This window comes from Empidonax traillii, unplaced genomic scaffold (genome assembly GCF_003031625.1).
Source record: "Empidonax traillii isolate 1590-97213 ecotype Southwest subspecies unplaced genomic scaffold, ASM303162v1 scaffold91:size2966241, whole genome shotgun sequence".
NCBI classification, from domain to species: domain Eukaryota; kingdom Metazoa; phylum Chordata; class Aves; order Passeriformes; family Tyrannidae; genus Empidonax; species Empidonax traillii.
Genome location: NW_020955284.1, coordinates 2,840,360 through 2,860,891, shown reverse-complemented (window position 1 = coordinate 2,860,891; position 20,532 = coordinate 2,840,360). Strand labels below are relative to the sequence as shown.

The following is a 20,532-nucleotide window of genomic DNA, read 5'->3' as shown; positions in this document are numbered from 1 at the left end:
CATACTTGACCTCCCTGATCTCTGGTGGGATGGATTTTCAGCTGGTGGGAAATGTCTGTCTCCAGAGGGATCAGGAGAGTTAACTCAGGCTGGGGAACTGGTGTGTTCTCTTCTCTTTCACTTTCTCCCACATCCACCCCCATTATCTTTAAAATGTTTTAACTGCTTCAGCTGGGCAGAGGAGGAGAAGAGAAGGTAGCTTTTTGTCAGAGTAATTGCCTAGTTCTCTCAGTTTTAATTCAGATGGTAGGCCTGTGTATCCTCACATTTAGGAAAGCAATCCTGAATTGCTCTTGAAGAACCAGCCTGAAAAAGTCCTTCAGATATGTCTAATGAAACATAAACTAAATGGGGTGCAGAAAACCCTGTAGTGTATTGCCTTAGCACAGGGCCATTAATTCTTAGAACACAGACACGAGTGCTGGATCCACATCTGAGCTTGCAAACGTTGCTTGCACTTTGTGGGGGAAGTCTGGGGTCTTTGGACATCTTCCTGCAAATAGTTCTTGTTAGGACAGGTTCCTGGGCAGTGGGGAACACCCACAGCAAACGACAGAGTTGTCCAGCTGCTTGTTTTCTACCCATGTACTGGAGGCAGGTGTTTACCTAATGAGGAGATCCAGGGTTTTCTCTGAAGTCTCTAAAAGTGTTTGAACCACTTGTGCCCCTTTGTTTATTATATTTGTGCTTCCTTTTATTTCAAAGGGATTTTGAGGGTACTTAGTGGTTATTTCTAAGAACATCTCCTGTTGGCTTTCATTGGACCTTGCAAAGCCTGAGTTCCACATTCCTCTTATACACTGTGTTCCAAACCTTGCAAAGCAGTAAGTATTAACATTGTACTAGAAGAAGTGCCTGTGATCCATTCTGCTGTTTAATTTTTTCTTATGCTTTCATATTTTATATATGCTGACTCCTCTTTTTAGCCAAAGGTATTTTTGATTTGAGGTCTCATAACACTGGGATTGGCCTTTCCCTCTGATTTTTTACAACCTCTGGGCTGACTTGGCACACTAATGATGTCTTCCTGAGGTACTTCCTTAACCTAAGCCACACATTTGTGAAACAAGAAGTGGAAATGTACAGGGACTTCAGTGAAGATCAGAGGAATCCATATCTTAAATTTTCTTCTTTCAGTACTGCTGTGCAAGAATAGAAAAATATTTTTGCCTGTCCTCTGCTCCACGTGATTTTTAGACACAAAGACCTTCATTCTGTAGTAGAAAGATGCTCAGACAGGTTTCCTGTTAAAAACTACTATTCAGTCTGTTTTTTTAATACAAGAACATCTGCGTTTTCATGAGCAGAAGTTCTGTGTTGCTGAAGTAAGAGCTAAAAAGATCTTTCCGTTTCCATTGAGGAAAACAGTTGAACTTCCATCTACATCAAAGAGTCTCTATCTGAACTCCTGGCCATTTTAATGGCTTTCTCTAGTAAATCTGAAGGCTAGAAGATCAGTTGTCATGGGAACTGGCAACAGATGACTCAAGAAAACAAAATTAAATGTTGGCTTGGTGTCAACAGCTAATCCAGTGCCCTGCCAACTGAAATCACAGCTAACGGGGGCCGTGCCCAGCAAGCTGTGATTTGAATGGAGCTGCAGCCAAAGATAGTTTCTCACCCCAGGAACAGGAGAACATTTTAAAAATTGAAACTAATGAGGAGACCCAACAACTTTGGAAACAGTGAAACTTAGAAAAACATTGTTTATAATTGTTGAGTTAGAGCTTTAACAGCTATAAATCGGAGTTTCTTCTTTGACATCCGAATCATATCAAATTAATTACCATTTCAAGATCTGTCTTAGCATATTCAGGATCCATAAGATTGATTTGTGCTGGGACAGAGTCCAAAAATTGTTTCAAGTTGTGGTTTTAGTGCATCTGTTATCTAGAAAATCCAATTCTTATATTATAATCTGTTTGTGCATCTTTAAGCACATAATTTTTAGACTTGGAATTTCAAGACTTTTTTTTCTATCAAGTCATATCTAGCTTCTTTTGTTCATCATCAGTAGATTTTAGGGTCCAAAAGGCTACACTGAGGACTGTAATTAAGAGAATATATAAAAAAATTATCTTTTATATACAGTGCTGAAAAATACAGTCTTGGTTAAGAACAGTCTGCTAATACTTGGCTCCTCCTAGTAACTGTTAAATTAGCCCATATGGAGTGTAATAGAAAATAGAACAGTCCTGAAATAACAGAAGAGTGTGTTTAGAGCTTGTTTATATAAACATGGACTATGAAATTCCGTGAAGTTTCACTTTTCAAAAGTACAGTGGATTAATTAACTGTTAAAATCTGTGTGGACACTCATGTTGAGAATTAAAGTGAGCTTGATTTAATTTAGCTTTATTCTGTTCCAAAGTAAATGAACCTAAATTGAATTAAGATTACTTTAATTCTAGGATAGAGTGTTCATGCAAATTTAGTGTGGTTTAATTAAGCTACTTCAAGCTCATGCACTTAGGTAATTTGGATTAGATTTTGTAAAGCATTTCCATGTCAAAAAGCTCTTGGGATTTATGTAAAGGACAACTTTTAGGCTGAAATGTCTTTGTGTGCAGTAGCAGTCCGGTCACTTAAAGTAAATGTGCAGTGATTGACTTTTCTCTTTGTTTTGGGATTTCCCATATTATTGCCATGTGCTGCTACACTGCAGGTTATTTAATTGGGAAGATTTTTTAGCCTCACTGCACCCACATCACTTAGAAGTTTTGGGAATTTCCAGCTGTCAGCATGGCTTTGTTGTCACTAGTAGATGGCCAAAGAACTTATTCAGAACCTGTGACAATTCCTTCTCTAAATCTTAAAGCACTCATTGGCTTGATACACAATAAACCCAGCAGGACCTCATCTGCCTCTTTACATGTATAAAATATATTAAGAGGCCTTCTGAGTGAGCATCTCAGACTCCTCTAGATCAGTTTAAGGTCAGGAATAGATTAATCTCAATGTACCCAATGCACCTCCGTGTTTCAAGTCCGCACTCAGAGGGAATATGACTCAGCCAAACCTACACAAAAAGAGTCTCTGGGTACATCCATACATGTGTTTAAGGGACTGAAATGGGTGTCTGTCTCAGTCCCCACACAAGGGGGATCTGGTTCCTCTGCCCTGGGGGTGTATTTGAGGAGCAGACAAGAAGTGGAAAGAGAAATAGGCTTTTCTGTGCCCCTGCACTGCCCGGGCTGGTGGGTGGGTCTGAGGCATTGCACACACACTGTAAACTGCTTCAGAAAAAGGCAATTTGTGGCTGGCCTATCACGGAGCAAAGAGGGAGTTGTGCTACAATATCATGTCTTTGGAGATTGTGCAATTTATGATCTTTGTTCAAGACTGTGCCTAAAGGCACGATTTAGCCTGTATATTGTACACAGAGAGTTCAAAGGAAAGTACATGTGAGTGCTGCACAATTCATCTGCCTGTTCTTCCACTGCAACTGCAGTGTGCATTACCAAAAGTAAATAATGTTACAAACTCCATCTCACATCTCACTGTTTGCATTATATTCCACATAGAACGGTCCATAAAGAACGCAGTTAATGAATAAAATATAAGGTTTAGCTTTTTGGAAATCTCCTCTCTTTCAACAAGTGTTTTATCAATTCAGGATTTTTCTCTGTGTTTGATGGGAGCTTTGACTTTTTGATGCATCAAGGCCCTGTTTTTGTGGGCTGTGCACAGTCCTGAGCTGGCCTTGGTGCTGAACACTGGCGTGGTGCTCCCTGGCCTGCATTCCAGCAGCACTGGGGCTCCCAGGGGGAGGGAGAGATGCGTGTTTATGAAGATATAGATCATGTTGGGATACCTTACTCCTATTAACTGATTAATGCAGAGCCAGCCTCAAATTCTTCTGGCAGTTTTTTGAGGGAGGCACATGAAGAGAGGCCCAGATCATCAGTCCATAAAAGCATTGTTGGACAGTAAAGTCAGCAATTCACAACATGCTGATCTGGATCTGTTTACATGGAAGAAAACAGTATCCAGTTTAGTCCTCAGAGCAATGGAATTATGGTCTCAAGGCCTGTGCCATGTGCACTATGCTTATATTCACTTGTTAAATGATTTATCCTATATGGGAAAGACAGAAACCCGTGTTTTCAGAACTGACTACAAACAAAATTCCTACTTTTACACAGTACAGAAATTGCCTTCTCATTGATTATTCTCTTGAAAGACCATCACAATTTCAAGTGAAAAGGCAAGGGAGGTTGTAAAGTAAGGCTTATATAATGTGAGAAGGGAGAAGAGAAAATCCTAAAGGGAATTACAGATCAGTGTTCCTGCATTTTGACATCACTCTTTTCACTTTCTCTAATGTTGGCTGGTGAAAAAATGGTCATCCCTCTTTCAAGTGATACACTTCAAGTGATGAATGTTAGAAGTTACAAGGATCTTATTTTAACAAGTGAGAAGGGAGATACACACTGTATGTGATATGAAGTAATGTCTGAAAAGCTTCCTTCAAAAATTTCTTTAGAGCTCAAACTAATGATTTCAATTGCAAATACAGAAATTCATCCCAAGAAGTTAGACAATACCAGGTGTTTGTTGTCAACAACTGGTCCCTTTTTGCTGGTTGTGTTTTTTGTACTGAGCTAAAGTGAACATGATTTACAATTTCATGTTACTCTTGCAGTCCAGAAAGTGGATAATTTACAGACTTCTAAGCTTTTCTACCTTTGTCCGAGTGGAATTTTCTGTTGTGCTTCATTGTTTTTGCCTGAAGGTCAAAACCATATATTTGGGACATCTGTAGAAATAGAGGTAAATAATTGATGGATGTGGACATGGATTTTATTTGTAAGGGTTACATAAACAGCTCATGGGATCACAGAGTGATTCAGGTTGGCAGGGATCACAGAAGATCACCTAGTCCAATACCAAGGATCTTTGTGAGGAACAGTTTCTAGTTTCTCAGAGGATGCTATGATTGGAAAATAAACTGAATTATGAAGTTATGTCTTGCAGAAACAAGTGCACAACATGATTATAATTCTCTATTCTGTCACATACCTTAAGAGGAGCTCTTATTCCTGTGGAAATCAGTGCCAGGGAAATAAAACCAACAACGTTAGGTCTTTCACTGCCTTTGGAGTGGTATTTATGTACAATCAGTTTAGAGTCAAATTCCCCAGCCCTCGTTCCCAGAGCAGGTGCTTGGCTGTGTGACAATCGCAGTGATGGTCAACAGGAATAGGTGGGATGTGGTGCCACGAGTGAGCAGCACTGGCAGAACCTGCAGCCTCATCCCGCTGGGAATAGCTGTGTGTGCTGTCCCAGGGGCTGTAAACTCTAGCCAAAATCTCCCTGGAATGGAGCAAGCAGGGGTTTCATGTTGGAATTCTCACTCCAGACCCAACTTTATGGCTCTGAAGTCTTGCCTGTGCCAGGCAGAGGAGCTTTCTGTTCCTGACATCCCAACATTAGGGGTAGAATCTCTTCCCTCTTCCACTCACAGCAGATCAAGAAGAGCTGTACAAAACCACAGAGAAAAGATTTAAAACCAACAGAAAACATATTTAAATTCTCAGCAATTCACCATTGCACTGCTTCCCCCTTACAGTAATTTCTGGGCTTGGACAGGATTTTATACAACTCAGTTGCATAACAACCTTCCAGTGAACCATTAAATTGCTTACACATACAACAGATTTCTGTGACAGATGATAAAAATAAAAAATTGAAAAAGGCCTTATTGAGAAAATAAAAGGAACTTATTGCCACATTAAAAACACCCAAATATCCTAATTAGGACTGATCAAGACACACAGGGATAATGGTATATGAATTTTCTAGCTTTTGAAAATCATTCTTAGGACATTTTAAAGATACTTCCAGGAATATATTGGAATATCTGCTCTCTCTTTTTCTACTAAATATAACATTAATTTCAAATCAGCAAAGGTTACAACTGTTATTTACTGAAGTAGTAACAAAGTACTTCAAGCATGTTAAGTGTATTCAAATGAAAAATACTTTAAAGTAATAGAGATTCCTCAGCTTCATGACAAGAAGAGAACAAATGCTTCATTCTACAGTGTTTCTAAATCTCATCTCAAAGTTTCTGGTTTAAAGAGTGGTTGTTTGCAGTTTTATGAGTGTGTCTCTTGTATAAGGTATTCATTAAACCTGATAGAAAAACAATCTGAAAATTGAGTCCAAGCACAATTTATGACTATTTAAGAAACACCGAATGTTATAGACCTAATTTCACCTAATTTAAAACCCGTTAGGAAGGATTCCTCAAATGCCAATTTTTCTTCAGTGTGAGTGTTTCAAAGAGTCTGAAAGATTCTATTTGAAGAGGTCTAAAATTGGCACTCAGCCTTCTGATACACAGACAGATTTTCTCATGATCATTTTTTCCCCTGAAAAAGAGGAATGAGAAGCAAAGCACCTTGGATTTTCAAGAGGTAAGAGCCAGTTTGCACCCACCAATCCCTTCCTCAGTGAGGAAACAAGCTTTTCAGTATCCACCTATGTTTTGGATGCCAAGCTCATCCTATGTCAACTGCTCAAGTCATTATCTGGTGAATTGGATAATTTAATCTCTTTTTTACTGGAAGACTTTTAAAGAATAAAACACTGGAAGATGGAATGTTGCCCAGCTTCACTGAAAGGAGTCACCATTTATTACCAGCGAAGACTTCCATTTTAGCTATTATCCAAAGATCTATGATCTCATGGATAAATTAATATCTTCTAAACCAGAAATACACTGGCAGCTGAAATGTTGACTGTTATATCCAAAACTGTTGCCACATGCACAGAATTCAACGTGAGATATTCGGGATGCTTTAGTTCACATACCTGAAATGTTGGCTAAGAAAAGCTTAACAAAAGCTTAGTTTACACTACATGGAGAATCAAAGTGGAGTTCAGATTCTTAAAAAGATATTTTAAAAAGGCCTGTATTCACTGCAGAGATTATTTATTCCTGCAGTGTAAGTAGCCAGAGATGCTTCAAATATGGAAGTATAAAAATGAGAGTTCTGAGTCTCAGGCAAAAAGGAAAGATTAAAGTCTGGGTCCTGTTAAGGAGGAGAAGTTCTATTTTATTTATGGCATTGAAAAATCTGAATCTGAAGTTAAGCCATTCTAAGCTTTGGGGGAATTTTTCCCATCAGCAAGAGTACAAAACATCAACTATCTCAGAATGTTTATTCATTTGGTAGCTCAATCCCATATCTGCTGTGGTTGCTGCAGCCTCAGAAACCCTCCAGCATCTTTTGGGTGGCTGTGACACAACTCCTCCATTGGTTAACAACCAATGATTCATACAGACTTCGGCACCAGAAAAGATCTATTTATTTTTCTCTTACATTTAAGAAGCTTTTGCCAGATTTTCAAACTTGAGTGCCTAAATTCCAAGTATTCAGAAGCTTAGCAAACATGGATTTAGAACCCAAAGTCTGTTTGCACATAAGGCATCTCCCCGACAGATGAATCCTATTAACCTTGTTAAGACTAAGTAGTTAAATTCAAGCACATGTTTGGGAACTCTGCTGGGTCAGAGTCTTTAATTTTTAATAAAGATTTTGCCTAATACTTTTTATTTATGCTTGGAAGTTTGGGCCATAGTGTTTTCCAGAACTTCAGTAAGTAGAATCTTTTTTAAAAATTATTTTAATTAACTAAGGAGTTCATCACAACCAAGGAAACACTTTTTAGATAAGAGGATGATTGTCCTTTTTTATGTTCGACTTCATCTTCCACTTTTCTCTACTTTATATTATTTATCTGTCCAATTTTAGGATTCTTCCATTCAGGAATAATTCAGGGAAAGGTTAGTGTTGCCAGCAACAAGGTGAAGAGACAAGATGATGGAACATCCTCCTTTGTCTTATGATACAACACAAAGATCATTAGACTTTGCAGCACATGCCTGAGAGATTCTAATAGGAAGAACTTAATGAATAACAATTAAATTAATGGCCAGATGCTGATTGATGGATCAGGGTAAGGCTCATTAGCAAATTCCTACTAAAAAGGTGTTTTTTTTCAGCTTGTCACTGCATTTAATTCTGTGAGATATTCATCTCTCGTGACAATATAGATGGAATTACATAGAAAACAACGAGGAAACTCAGAGTTATCAAAAAAGTTCCCAACTTTCTGGGCTGGATTCCCCTCTAGAGAGAATCTGATTCTTCTGAAATGCTAAAGTCAAACACAGGAAATATAAGGAAGTCCTTACCCAGAACACACACACACAAACATATATATAGTATATGTGTATACAAAATGGACCCAGATTATACCACTGATGTTAATTAAGACTCCCAATGAAAATAGTCACTAAAAAAATACTTCATTAAATTTTTTCCTTAAAATACCCCTCAGGGAATAAACAATGGGCTGTCCACTGAAGTCCTGTTTATAATGAAAGTCCAGGCCTCTGTTTTGTGTTCATTGAATTAAAACACATCAGTTTTCTGCTATCCGTATGATCATTGCACTTTTTCCAGAAGCAGCAGTTTACCTGAGTTGCAGTGGATCCTTTAGTCACCCACTAAACTATTCTGGAAAATACATGTGGGCGGTTGTAGATGATGCATAAGAAGACTCAATAAGAGAAAAACCTGTTAATATGTATTTCCTGGGAAAAAAAAAAAAAAGGAGATTGTGATTGACTTTAAATTGATAAGATTTTATTGAAAATTTATTTAGAATTTCTCCCTGGATTTTGCCAGCTCACCAGCAGGAGCTGTGCCCAGTGCTCCAAAGTGGAATTGTTTGCCAGAGCACTGTTTCAGGAATTACATGACTTAATATTTACAGAGGCAGACAGTGGTCAGTTTATTTTAAAAATATTTTCCTTTAGAACTGAAAAACGATAACTTTGGAACATGGGTTTGATGTCCAGCATTTCAACCTCCTGCAGGTGGAATAAAATAGTGCTCATGAGCAGGGACAAGGTATTTGTGAGCTGAAGCATCCGTGGAATGAAATTTCAACACAGAACTGTGAACAGTGATTAATTTGGAAGTGCACAAGAATTCCTGTACCTGTGGTTTCTGGCCACTTCTGCACAGACACCTTGGAAGCAAAGACCTTCGAAAACAAGAATTGTTTTTCACTTTGATCTCATTTTCTGCATCATTGGCATAGAATACTTGCACGGAACAGTCATTGTGGTTTTAAGCCTGCTTTTGCCTTCATGCAAGAAAGCCAGTGTTTTTAAATTTAGATGGTAATAATATGTTCCCAGTGACAAAATAATGTACCAAACCCTTCTGAAATATGGCTCGCTCGGAGCTGAGAGCAATGCAGCTGTTCACTGAGAGTCCTCTCTTGTTTCTTTTAAATCTGGAGCATCTTCCTTTCCAAAACACTTCAACGTTAAGTCTCCCTAATGAAGGCATTTAGGATTGCAGGAAGGAAAGACTGTTTTCCTGCATTCTGAGAAGTATGGCTAAGACTGGGTGAGGAGTAATATGAAATTTAAATATTCTAGAAAAAAAAAAACAAACAGTAAGGGAAAAGGCCAGGACAGGCTTTCACTGCAGTAATTTAGGCTGGAATCTTTTCAAGCAGTTTGCTGACAGTGCTGTAAGACAAAATTGCCTTGGGAGGAAGGAATCAGGGGTTTGATGTGGATAGCTGACCAAAAGTTACAGCGGGGTTGGAGGCATTTTAATGGCCAAAACATCTCCAGTGGGTTTGTTTCGGGTGTTACACCAAGTCTAGAGCTCTCCTCCAGCATTTCCAGTGAGATATGTTGGTTAAACTGAATCCCAGCTTCTACAGGACAGAAAAAGAGAAACTTCTGCAGCAAAGAGAAGTTGATTTGCAGATTTTCATCTGGTTCTTCATTTAGAAAGCTGAGCCCAAGCCTGAGCATTCCGTGGGTTCTCCCAGTTGCACACAGAGCACAATTAATGAGCCCAGTGCTGTCAGTGAGACACGATTGTCGTGGGTAAAACAGGCAATGCCTTCATCTGTTTTACGTAAAAGATACACAGCCCTGGAGAGAACCCAAAGGGTCCCTCCTGCTATTCCTGTGCAACTTGAAAAAGTGAAGGAGTTTCAAGGGAGAGCAGGAGCAGGGGAAAGGAAATAACCATTTTCTTCTGGGATTGAGCTGCTGCAATTCGTGCGCTCCGAGCAGCAGCAGCACTCGGAGGTGAGTAGATGGAATAGGAGAAATGAATAGAAACATGGAGAAATACTTCCTTCCTGCCATGGATGCTTTATTTCGTTAAACTGATCCATCATATCTACTTGGAGTTTTAACTGAGGTGAGTGAACGTTAGGGTATTTTAAAAATATGGCTGTGGTTCTATATGGAGGAAATGCTAATTTTAACATGAAGGAATCAGGACTCTTAGGATATTTTGCATGTGATACAATATGCAAGAATGTGTTATTCTGTGATCATTTGGAATATAGAAAAAAAAAAATCCATTGGCCCTGTTTCACCTGAGAAAGTAGATTGTTCTTTCATACTTTGTGCTCTGCAAATCATACATTTCATAACCATGAATGTGTTCCTCCCAAACTGGGAATCAGTGATGGTGCTGGCAGATTAATTGCATAATTCAGTTACATGTGCTTCATTTCAGTGTTGATAGGGACACTTTTCCAATAGGGAGAGAGATTTATTCTGCAGTTCTGTTGCAGAGAAGCTGGGGGATAATAAAAAGAATTTTCCCACTGCAAGTGCTGTAATACTTTTTAATTTAGGTGTATATGGAATAGCTGGACTTCTTCCTCCTGGCACTGCTGAGAAAAAGAGTTCTGCTAAAAAAATCCAGCAGTGCAAGAAAGTTTATTTATGTAAAACCTTTAAATCTGGTCAGATAATCTAATAGTTGTCCAGCATGCTTGTGACTGCATTTTGCTGTGTAGTTTGAAGATGCAGATATTTTTATGCTACTTAGATATGGATGTACTTTCATTTTCAACCTACAGTTGAAAAAAATCAAAAAAGAAATGTATTATTTTATAATATATGATCTTTTTCAGTAACGTATAAACCAACATATTGAAGCATTCAGGAGGTTCTTTTTTTTTTTTCCTATACATTTGGATCTGCATTATGATTAAAATAAAGTGCCTGGTGAAATTAAATTCGCATACTTTAAAAAAGCCATCAATTCCCTTCCTCTCTCACTCTTCCTACACATTATTCATCTGGTATGTGAAAAGCTGTTCTGTGGCTTCCACACAAAAGCAAAGTGAAAAGAAAGCCAAAGATACTTTAGTTAAATTACAATTATTTTCTGTATCCATTTAAAGCACAAAACAAAATGTTCTCCATGTATTGTGAAAGTATACAGGTGCTTTCAGATAATCACACGTTATATACCAGAAAGCCACTATGTTAAGAGCACATTATAAAGATTTTAAAGGCAAGCACTAAACACTTTAGAAATGCCAGAATTATGGTTGTCTGTGCAATCTTCCCTCGGCTCCTTGTGCATTGTGATGCAGCCTTAAAGCGCACATCACACACACTTGTCTCCAGGAATCTGTGAAGGCAGGAGTTATTTGTACCTTCTGAAGCTTTTCTGGAGGGCCCATCACTGCAGTATCTGCTCCACAAAAGCTCTGGGTAGTGTGGGGCTGGGGTGTCCACTCCACAGATTTGAGGAATGTGCAGAGCATCAGAGAGGGATTTAAAAATGCTAGTTTTGGTTGCCTCACTTGAGACGTGTTTGCTGTGGTTTTCCAGACCCGTTAGATAAGGCAGTACTTTATGTGCTTAGAGAATAATGTCACACTGAATTCTCCTGTGGGTTCTTCACTACCTGAAGATTTACATCTCAACTGTAGTTGAAAATGAGCACCTTGTTCAAGTGACTTAATTTCTCCCCCACCCCCAAGCAGTCTGGCAGAGGAAGGAGAAAGAACCTAGTTCTCCAAGACCTTCTCCATGGTCCTTTTTCCAGAATTCCCTGCCTCATTCCCAACTTCTGCAGCAAAACCATGATACAGTTTCTCAGGGAATGCCTGTAGAACACTGCACTAAGATTATGTAGCTCACAAGAGGCATGTAAGAGTTCCAGTAAAGACTTCAGAATATAAATTAAAACAGCCCCAGACCCGCTGGCAAAGATCAACATCTGTTTTGTCAGAACTACTGCAGAGAATAACAGGGTAACCAACTGAACCAGCAGGTGGGAATGAAGGGGAAACCTTTCAGGCATTTTCCAGTAGGTGAATAGTGTCTGAAATCTTGTATTCCATTTGGGGTCCTGGAGGACACTGTGCTTTGAGTTCAACTTTTTTCATTCTATTTAAATCTCTCCAGCTGAGTTTTGTCTCTCATGAAATTTTGGCTTGAGATCTTTCTCTCTCTCGTATTTCTAATCCTGCACTTCACCATTCCAAGGCACAATTTTTCTTCCCTTCAGTCTAAGTGTGGGACAGAGTTTTAGGACATGTGCTTTGAAGGCAAAGCCAATTAAGAAGTTGTTCTGCCTTCCCACTTGTAGTTCATCATCCTGCTCTCAGCTGCTTGTCCTCAATTTTTGCCCACTGAATGGTTTCTGAGGCAACGTTGGGAAGTGCAGTATTGGAACGAGCCAGGTTAAGAGGACCCTTGAAAAAAGAAGTTAAATTCTACATATTAAAGGGTAAATATATTTTTAAAGTAAGCCTAGAAAAATCTCCTTTTAAATGAACAATATTTTTTTTTGCCATTGGATTTACAGTGTTGGTCAATAGATAGAATCTATAATGTGTAGTTCCTAGTAGTGCCAATCTTTACACCTTAATAATCTATAGTGGCTACGCTGAAAGCATTAAATGTTATACATAAGAGCTTACTTTGAATGCTGTATTATTATTGATATTATGAGTTGATAAATTATACTTGATTAATTTATGGATCTCAAATGTGTGGAAATATCTTGTCCACCACCAACTCCTTGTTTCTGCTGGAAATTTGACACTATTTGGCAATTACAAAGCAACCCTGAGCAAACAGAATGTGATTTACATAAATTTTGGAGGGTTGAAAAGCAGCTGATTTATGGTAAACCTCGTGGGGTTGATTTAAATAAACACCACTGTAGGATTTACTTCAGCATGGCCTTGTCACAGTTCAAACTGCCCAGTACAACGTCAGCCCTGTGTGACTGGAACGCTGTTCCTCACTCTCCTGCTGCTGTTTGAGGTGAACAAACCTCAGCTGAGAACAAGTAAAAGACTTCCAGTTCTGTGTGAGTGTTTTCCTGCTCTGTGGTTTTGACCTAAACACTTGACAGGCTGTTGTGGTGAAGCAGAGAGTGGAGTACAAAGCTGTTTGGAGGGAGAAATCTGCTTACCTGGGGAAATAGAAACGTTTTTCTTAATGAATGGGCATCATCTGAAATCTGATTAAGCCCATGAAGGATGGAAATCCCCAGGGCCCGTGTAGTGAACTGAATTAGGTTTGCAGTTTGGTTTGGAGCAGCCATTTTATCTCAGCATTGCACTTTGCTTTTGCTATTTCCAGTCTCCAAAAGTGATGTCTAAGAGAGGTAACTTTGCAGTGGTGGAACATTTTCCATCCCTTTTTCCCCTGGGTAAACTTTCTCATTTTTTCCAAGAACTGGGAAAAAAAAGATGGTATTTTAGCATAAAATTTTTGAAAATCATTTGCATTTTTTGTGGCACAAGAAATACTGTTAATATTTTTTATGTTTGTGTTTATGAATCCCATCCATAGACTGTATATTTTTTTAACTCACTTTGTACTGGAGAGTCCTGTGGCAGATCCTTACTAGATGCAATCAGTAGTAGATCCACTGATTTCATAGGAGCTGGAACAATTTATAACTCTGATAGTGAATCTGCCCTTGAAAAATTCTTTTTGAAAGTGCTTGTTGTCTGTGGTAGGAAAAACTTTTGAGGTTAAAATAATGGGCTGAGGAAAGGGTCTGTTCTTTATCCAGTTCTTCAAAAGTTTGGAAAAATCATTAAAATTTGGTCCTCAGTCTGTTTTGTAAAAGTTTGACTAACCACTTTTAAAATATTTAAATTGCAGTCTCCTCAGAAAAAATATTATTATTTATTAATTATTTGCTTGGTTGTTTTTCCAGCTTATTTCTTGGAGTTAATATATGCTCTAAAAACACCCCAAACCTGCCCTGCAGCTTTTCCAATAATATTTTTTGAATTCCAAGAGGCAAATTGTGAAAAAACCTCCCAACCTTCTTCCTTGGCACGACTGTAGAGCCCATCAGTGCAGACAAGGCTGAGCCACATCCAAACAGGGGCTGCTTTGCTGGGAGTGGTGATCACACAATAATCATGTTATGACAGAGATGTAAAACAAGAATGAAGATGTCAGAGCTACCTAGCAGCAAGTGTAAATTTAATCTTAAGATAAAAGCATATCAAATATCCCCCAGTGGCTTATTGCCAGAGATGCTAATTGGAAAAAGCTGTATTATGCAAAGCCATTTGTTCCAAATGGCTCTTCGGGGACCAGGTTAAGGAGGAGTTTCCCCTGTGTGGTTTGGTCTTGTTTACAGAGGTTGTTAATATTTGCATAACCATCTCAGTGAGAAAATGTGTCAAGTGAATAAAACAGATTTAAATATAACTCTGGAAATTTCAGTTTTCAGGGAAAGAAAACATTTTAAGGAAAAGCTGTAAATTGCAGGCTCTGTCAGTAGGAGAACATTACAATTCCCCTCATATAGCCTGGATCACTCTCTCTTCAAGACAAGACACAGGGATAAATAATTTTGGACTCAGTAAATTTAGGACCTTAGGACCCACAAGGAAAAGTACCATCCTGAATTTCATCTGGAGTGGTGCCCAGGGCTCAGTTCAAAAGGGTGTAAGGGGGTAAGAGCCAAAACACAATTGTATTTTGGGGGAATAGGAGGCCCAGTGCATGCCTGTGCTTAATTTCTAGAAAAAAGAAGTTTTTAGGTGAAAAAAGAAACCCTAAAACAGACAGTCCAAAAAGTGAGATGCCTACAAGATGCCTTTAAGATGATAAAAATAGAGTGTGTTTGAAAGCCAGGTGAAATATATGCCCATAACTCAGGATAGAGCTGTCATAAAACACAAGGAATGGCAATGGGAAAGTTAAGGAGATACTGGAGGGAAAAGGTTGGTATTCAAAATTAAAGTTTACCAAAATGAAGGTAGAAACTCTGTGCATCTTTCTCATTTCCCCCTCCCTAGCACTGAAATGGTGCTGAATAGCTCCTGTCACGGGGAAGGAACCTCCTGCCAAAGCAACTGCCAGGAATGTCCTCTCTATTAAACACTCATCCATCCATTATCTTAAGACTCCAATGGACACTGCAGATAATAGTCATACCTTTCAAAGTAAATTAAATTTCTTGTATCCCTTTTACTCCAAGAGGATAAATGAAGCCCAGAGGGAAGAAAAAGGTTGCTCAAGGCCACCAGTGGCAGGACTGCACAAAGCAAAAATCAGCAGTTCTCCCAGGTTTGGAATCTCTTGGCCCATGCACAAGACAGTCTTTATGAACAGTGACCCAAGAAATGTAAATAATGTCCAATTTATGGATCATTGTCTGAAAAAAACCCACACTGAAGCATAAACACCGTAAAACTTGTGGTTGAATCCTGAGCTGGCAATGCTGTGTGTGTTAGAAGATTAATAATTTATTCCTGATAAGGATTTACTGAAAAATAAAAGGGCTGCCCCTCAGCAACCCCTTCCCTGCTCTGTCCACCAGAGCCAGTTCTGCCCCAGAGCTCTCTCAGCCCCACCAAGCCCTGTGTTACCACATGTCATTCCAGATAAATCATGCACCTTTGAAGTGTCGAGTTTGGGGACTGGGAATGAGGAGTTGTTGGAATCATTTCCCCAGGTTGGCAGGTGAGCCGGTCTGGGTGAGGGTGCACAAGCTGTCGGCTCAAATGGAGCTGCTTCCAGCCTGGAATGCACTGGGATTTAACTTTGTCAGAGGGATTTTGCCCATCAAAAGCCAAACAGTGCAAACCTAATAGTGTAACAATGTCCAGCAAAGAAAAACCTGTTCATTCCCTAATAAATCCACGAGAAGTCACTGAGAGCTCGTGGGGAGTTCCACCACATCCTTCCTGCCTGTGGTGTGATGGAAAACCAGTCATGCCTGAGGGAGGGGACTGTGTGCCTCGTGCCACAGCAGCTCCTGGGAGCCCCTCTTTGCTTTTGCCCTGGATTCTGGGTGACATTCTGTCCCTCAGTGTCACTCAGCTCCCAGAGGGGCCCAGCAGGGATTCTTGCTCTCACTCTGCAGGGAAGGTGCATGTGATGCCTTGTTATCCCTGTCAGGGCTGTCTGGAAGTACCTGCTTTTCCATCTCAGCTCCCAGGTTCCAGAGGAGCTGTGCAGGCAGACACCTCAGTCCAGTGCGTGTCTAAGCTGTGAACCTGCCCCCTGGGCACAGTTAGGACCATTATGCAAAGTAATGGTAATCAAAACCCAAAAAATATCTAATTAAGCATCAATTTGCTGTTATGCAGGGAGTAGAACTGTATCAGTTTATAAATAGTGTCTGTGGATCTCCCCTGCTGGATGACAGAGGATCACTGCTGGGAAATTTCTGCAAATCTTTGAAACCTTGCACAATGAGGCATCATCAGGCAGCACAGAAAGAGATGACAAAGAGAGGAGGAGCCTGGATAGAGACAGAAATATGTGACTGGCCTTATTAAGACAAAGATGAATTTTAACCTGCAAATACAGGTTTGAAAACAGCAAACGTGATCTCCCATTATTTAAATAGCACAATCCTTTCTCCAGCCATCCTACCTTCAAAGATGTTTCAGTTTTAATAGATTATCTGACATTTAAAAATACAAGTGTGGAGCGAGTTGCTAATATATTTAGACTGGGGGAGCTTAATTTTGGTCATCTCTGCCTCCAGCTTCCTCTTAAAACATTTAGTAGAGCTTCATTCCTCTTACCTTCTATGAAGTGGGGATTTTAATTTATTTATGCTGATGAGGAACTTTTCAATATCCTCTTCCCCTCTTGTCACCATTGCAGAGAAGAGGGCAATGATTTTTAAAGGAAACTGTTTTTTATCTAGAACATGCAAAATTAAAAAGATACTGGAAAATGCAGCATAATTCAGGCTCACAGCACTCTGGAGACCTAGTTAAAGAATACCTGTTAATGGATTAATTTTTCATGCTCCACATGTGCAGAGGGATTTATTTCAGGGAATATGTAGGCCCACAGTACAAAATCAATTTCTGAAGTAATGTGATGAAATGGTGGAAGCTTGACCTGATGAAAGTGCTAATTTGTTTGAATATCCCATGATTTGTTAAATATACAACCAGGGCTCAACTTCACCCCTTGCACAGTGGTTGAAGAGGAAAGCACCACATGTGACTCAGCTGACAGTTCTTGTAATACTGAATGCAGGCAGCCCCCTCTCCACCTTCTGCCACTGCTTAATCTATTTCTGTATAACTTTGCTGCCAACTATTGCTTTAAATCTAAAACAAAGGGCAGGGTTGATTCATAGGAAGGATGGGTCTCTCCATCCTGTGTTCCCCTGAGGTGCTTGTGCCAGCTTTCTCCAGATTTGTGCACCAAAGTCCATCAGATTTACTCCCTGGTCCTCTGTTCTTTAATTCTTTATGTAGAAAGTTCATCTCCCTGCCCAGAAAATCTTGATATTTTCTCAAAAGTCATGTAACTTAAATTAAACCATAGGTTATTGAACCTTTATGACTCACTTTACCAAGCTCTGCTGAATAACCATGTGGGCCAGAAAATTTAATTAATTTCTATTGTCTATTTGAAAATCTATTAATGTTCTTCAAGAAGAGATGAGCTCTGTCACTCACAGAAAACTGAGCTATCAGACCCTAATGTTATTTTTGCAGCTCTCTTTTTTTTTTTTTTTTTTTTTTTTTGCCAAAATTAAATCTCAGTCTATTGCAAGATTATCCAGACATGATCACCAGGCACTACGACCTGGCAGCACTTTGGAAGATGAATAAATATATTCAAGTATCAGAAACCATCAGAATTTCTGTTTTTTTACTTTTGGAGAATAAACCTTGAAAATTTAATCCACTAATTTGAACCTAAGAGTTCAAGAACCAGGCAGCCAAGGAAATCCATCCCTGGCCCTTGGCCCTCTCCCACTGTAAAAAAATGAAAAGGGGAGGGGATACTTGGAATTTTCAAGATGATGTTACAATTCAGACATCTAGCAATGGTGATAAAGCTAAAGGAGTTTTTTTCCTACATGTCTGCAAGTCAAAAGTCTATTCCCTTTTTTTCAGTGCCAGAGAAATCAGACTGGGCCTGTTTGCGTGGCACAGACACAGTGCCCCTTGTAGATTTTACCTGGCTGTTGCACCTGCACTGCCACGGAAACTCAGCAAAAAACTCTGCACAAAGTAGAGAAAACCAGCAGGATCCTCTCACCTCTCCCATTACCCCAGATAATGAGAACTTTTCCCAGCTTTTCTTATGTATCTCAGGAAGATGAAAGATAGGTGATGATTCCCTTTCAATACAGCATTTAACAATCATCTGGAAGGTGATGAATGTGATACTTTGGAGAGACCAGCACAGTGAAACCCCCAAACCAGCAACTGCAGCAATTTGCACATCCAGAGGAGGCAATTTATCCCAAAAGACACACCATATTATTTTCCTCTGAGCATACAATTGCACAGCAACTTAAAATACCATTATCAATGCAGATACAAATATAACTACTGAAACACAGTTTGATGCTTATTACACTGGGTTCCTTTTTTTTTTTTTTTTTTTTTTTTTTTTTTTTTTTTTTTTTTTTTTTTTTTTTTTTTTTTTTTGAGTAGTTTGCATTCCTGAATAACATTTATATTTTAGAGACCATCTATAAATGGGGGGCAGGGGGGATGTAATATATAAATTACCCACATTGCATCTATATTCTGGTCTAGATAAGTCTAGTCTACATATTTCTGGTCTACCTAGTTCTCAGTTTTCTCTCATTTGGGAATGGAGATGGATTCATAAGCAAAGCGAGAAACATCCTTCCCCTATCCTGAAAGACAGGGCCCAGTTTGAGAGGGCAGAAAATGCTGGAGATTCAAAACAGCATTTGAAAGATGCTTGTGAAATTCTTTGAATGAAATGCTGAACAGGGGTCTAAAAATGAACTTTGGTTATTCAAAGTAAACAGCATAGAACGAAAATTAGTATTGTAAGAAGAGAAAGGAACTGTTTGCTTTTTATGTTTCTGCTCATTAGAAGTGTGATTAAATTGAGAAGCAAGATAAGGTAGACCGTGTGTCGTGTATTTGCACTGAAGATAGCCAGGCTGCAGCGTGTTTGACTTCAAACTAAATTCCCCTGTAGCTGTGCATCCTAGTAGGGCTTGATTTTATTAAATGTCATGCTAGAAACTATTACTTTGCTGTGTTTGTATGAAGTAGCTGCTGGTGCCATCCCATCTGTGCCTCAACCCTCATTAGCCTCTGCTCTCGTTTTCTGCAAAGATTAATCTATTTTGAGAGGAATCATGACAAGAAATGATGCTTGTTTAGCGAGGTCTCATTCTGCAAACTGTGAGAAGTGTGGAATTGTCCTTCTGTTTGCACTAATTTAAGGCCACAGTGTCAAAGAGGGATGATTAACTGAGGCTGCACAAAGGCATGGGCTGGCAGTGCTTGGTGCTGCTGGTGTAGCTGAGCAGTTACACACGTGGTGAGAGCTGCCCAGGAACAGCTATTATGTCATTCATACCTACAGCTGTGGCCACTGCACCTCAGATTTGGGCTAAATATGCACAGGCTCGTGTGCAGCTGCACACTACAGTCATTGAAGATGTTTTTCTGACAGTCAGTGCAGGCGTTCTGTACCCCATTCATGTTTGTTAAACACCCCAGTTACCTGTTTGGGCACCTTCAGCTCTCTCTCACTCCAGACCTCACAACCTCTGCCGTGTTCAGAGCAAGAGAAGTTATTGTGTCACTGGGCAGCTCTGGGGAACTCCCTCAGTCCTGGGTCCAGCATTTATCTAAAGAACCTAAAGGTAGAGTGCTGGGTCAATATTCAGAGGTGAAGGTTCTCCTTCCATCACTGGATGAACCTGAGACAGATCCCCCTGCACGTCCTGCTTTAGCTTCCCTCCTTTGGAAAGCACTTGGGTATATCATTACAAAACAGTATTATGTAAGACTCAGCTGTTAAGTTAAATTAATAACTGGCAAACATGATGCAAATACATGATACTGAGCTATTTCATGTGGGTTTTTAAAATAACCCTTAATGACCATAGAGCATCCAGGTTGATGGGTAGGACAAGATGCTGAGGACCACTTGACTGAAGAAGTTGTATGTCTAAAGTGGCTTTTCAGTTGCCATAGTAAAATTTATTTGCTGAGTGCCAAAGAGCATCATGGAAGAAGAGAGTTGTTTTCCTTCTTAAATGGTCAAAACATAAGTTAAACCTGCCTTTAAGCAGGCTCAGTGTATCCTGAGGCCACCCTGGAACGTTTTCAACAAAAAAAAAAAAAAAAAAGTTTGCAGTTTTGGGGTGTTTTTTTTTCAGCTGGCTTTGCCACTTTTGGCTTGGGAGCTGCTTAACTGTCAAAGCTTTTCAC

General features: G+C 39.4%; 1 protein-coding gene across 2 annotated transcripts in view; it reads left to right on the top strand.

Annotated features, from left to right (window-relative positions):
• PHACTR3 (phosphatase and actin regulator 3) overlaps nucleotides 1-20,532 on the top strand; it is a 96,314-nt gene that overhangs the window by 16,510 nt on the left and 59,272 nt on the right. Inside the window, exon 1 of one of the 2 annotated variants that reach the window (XM_027881643.1) lies at nucleotides 9,883-10,250. The exons of the other annotated variant lie outside the window; for it this stretch is intronic. The gene's annotated coding sequence lies outside the window, so the exon portion shown is untranslated. Of the gene's footprint in view, nucleotides 1-9,882; nucleotides 10,251-20,532 lie in introns of those variants that run through there. 2 annotated transcript variants of the gene reach the window in all.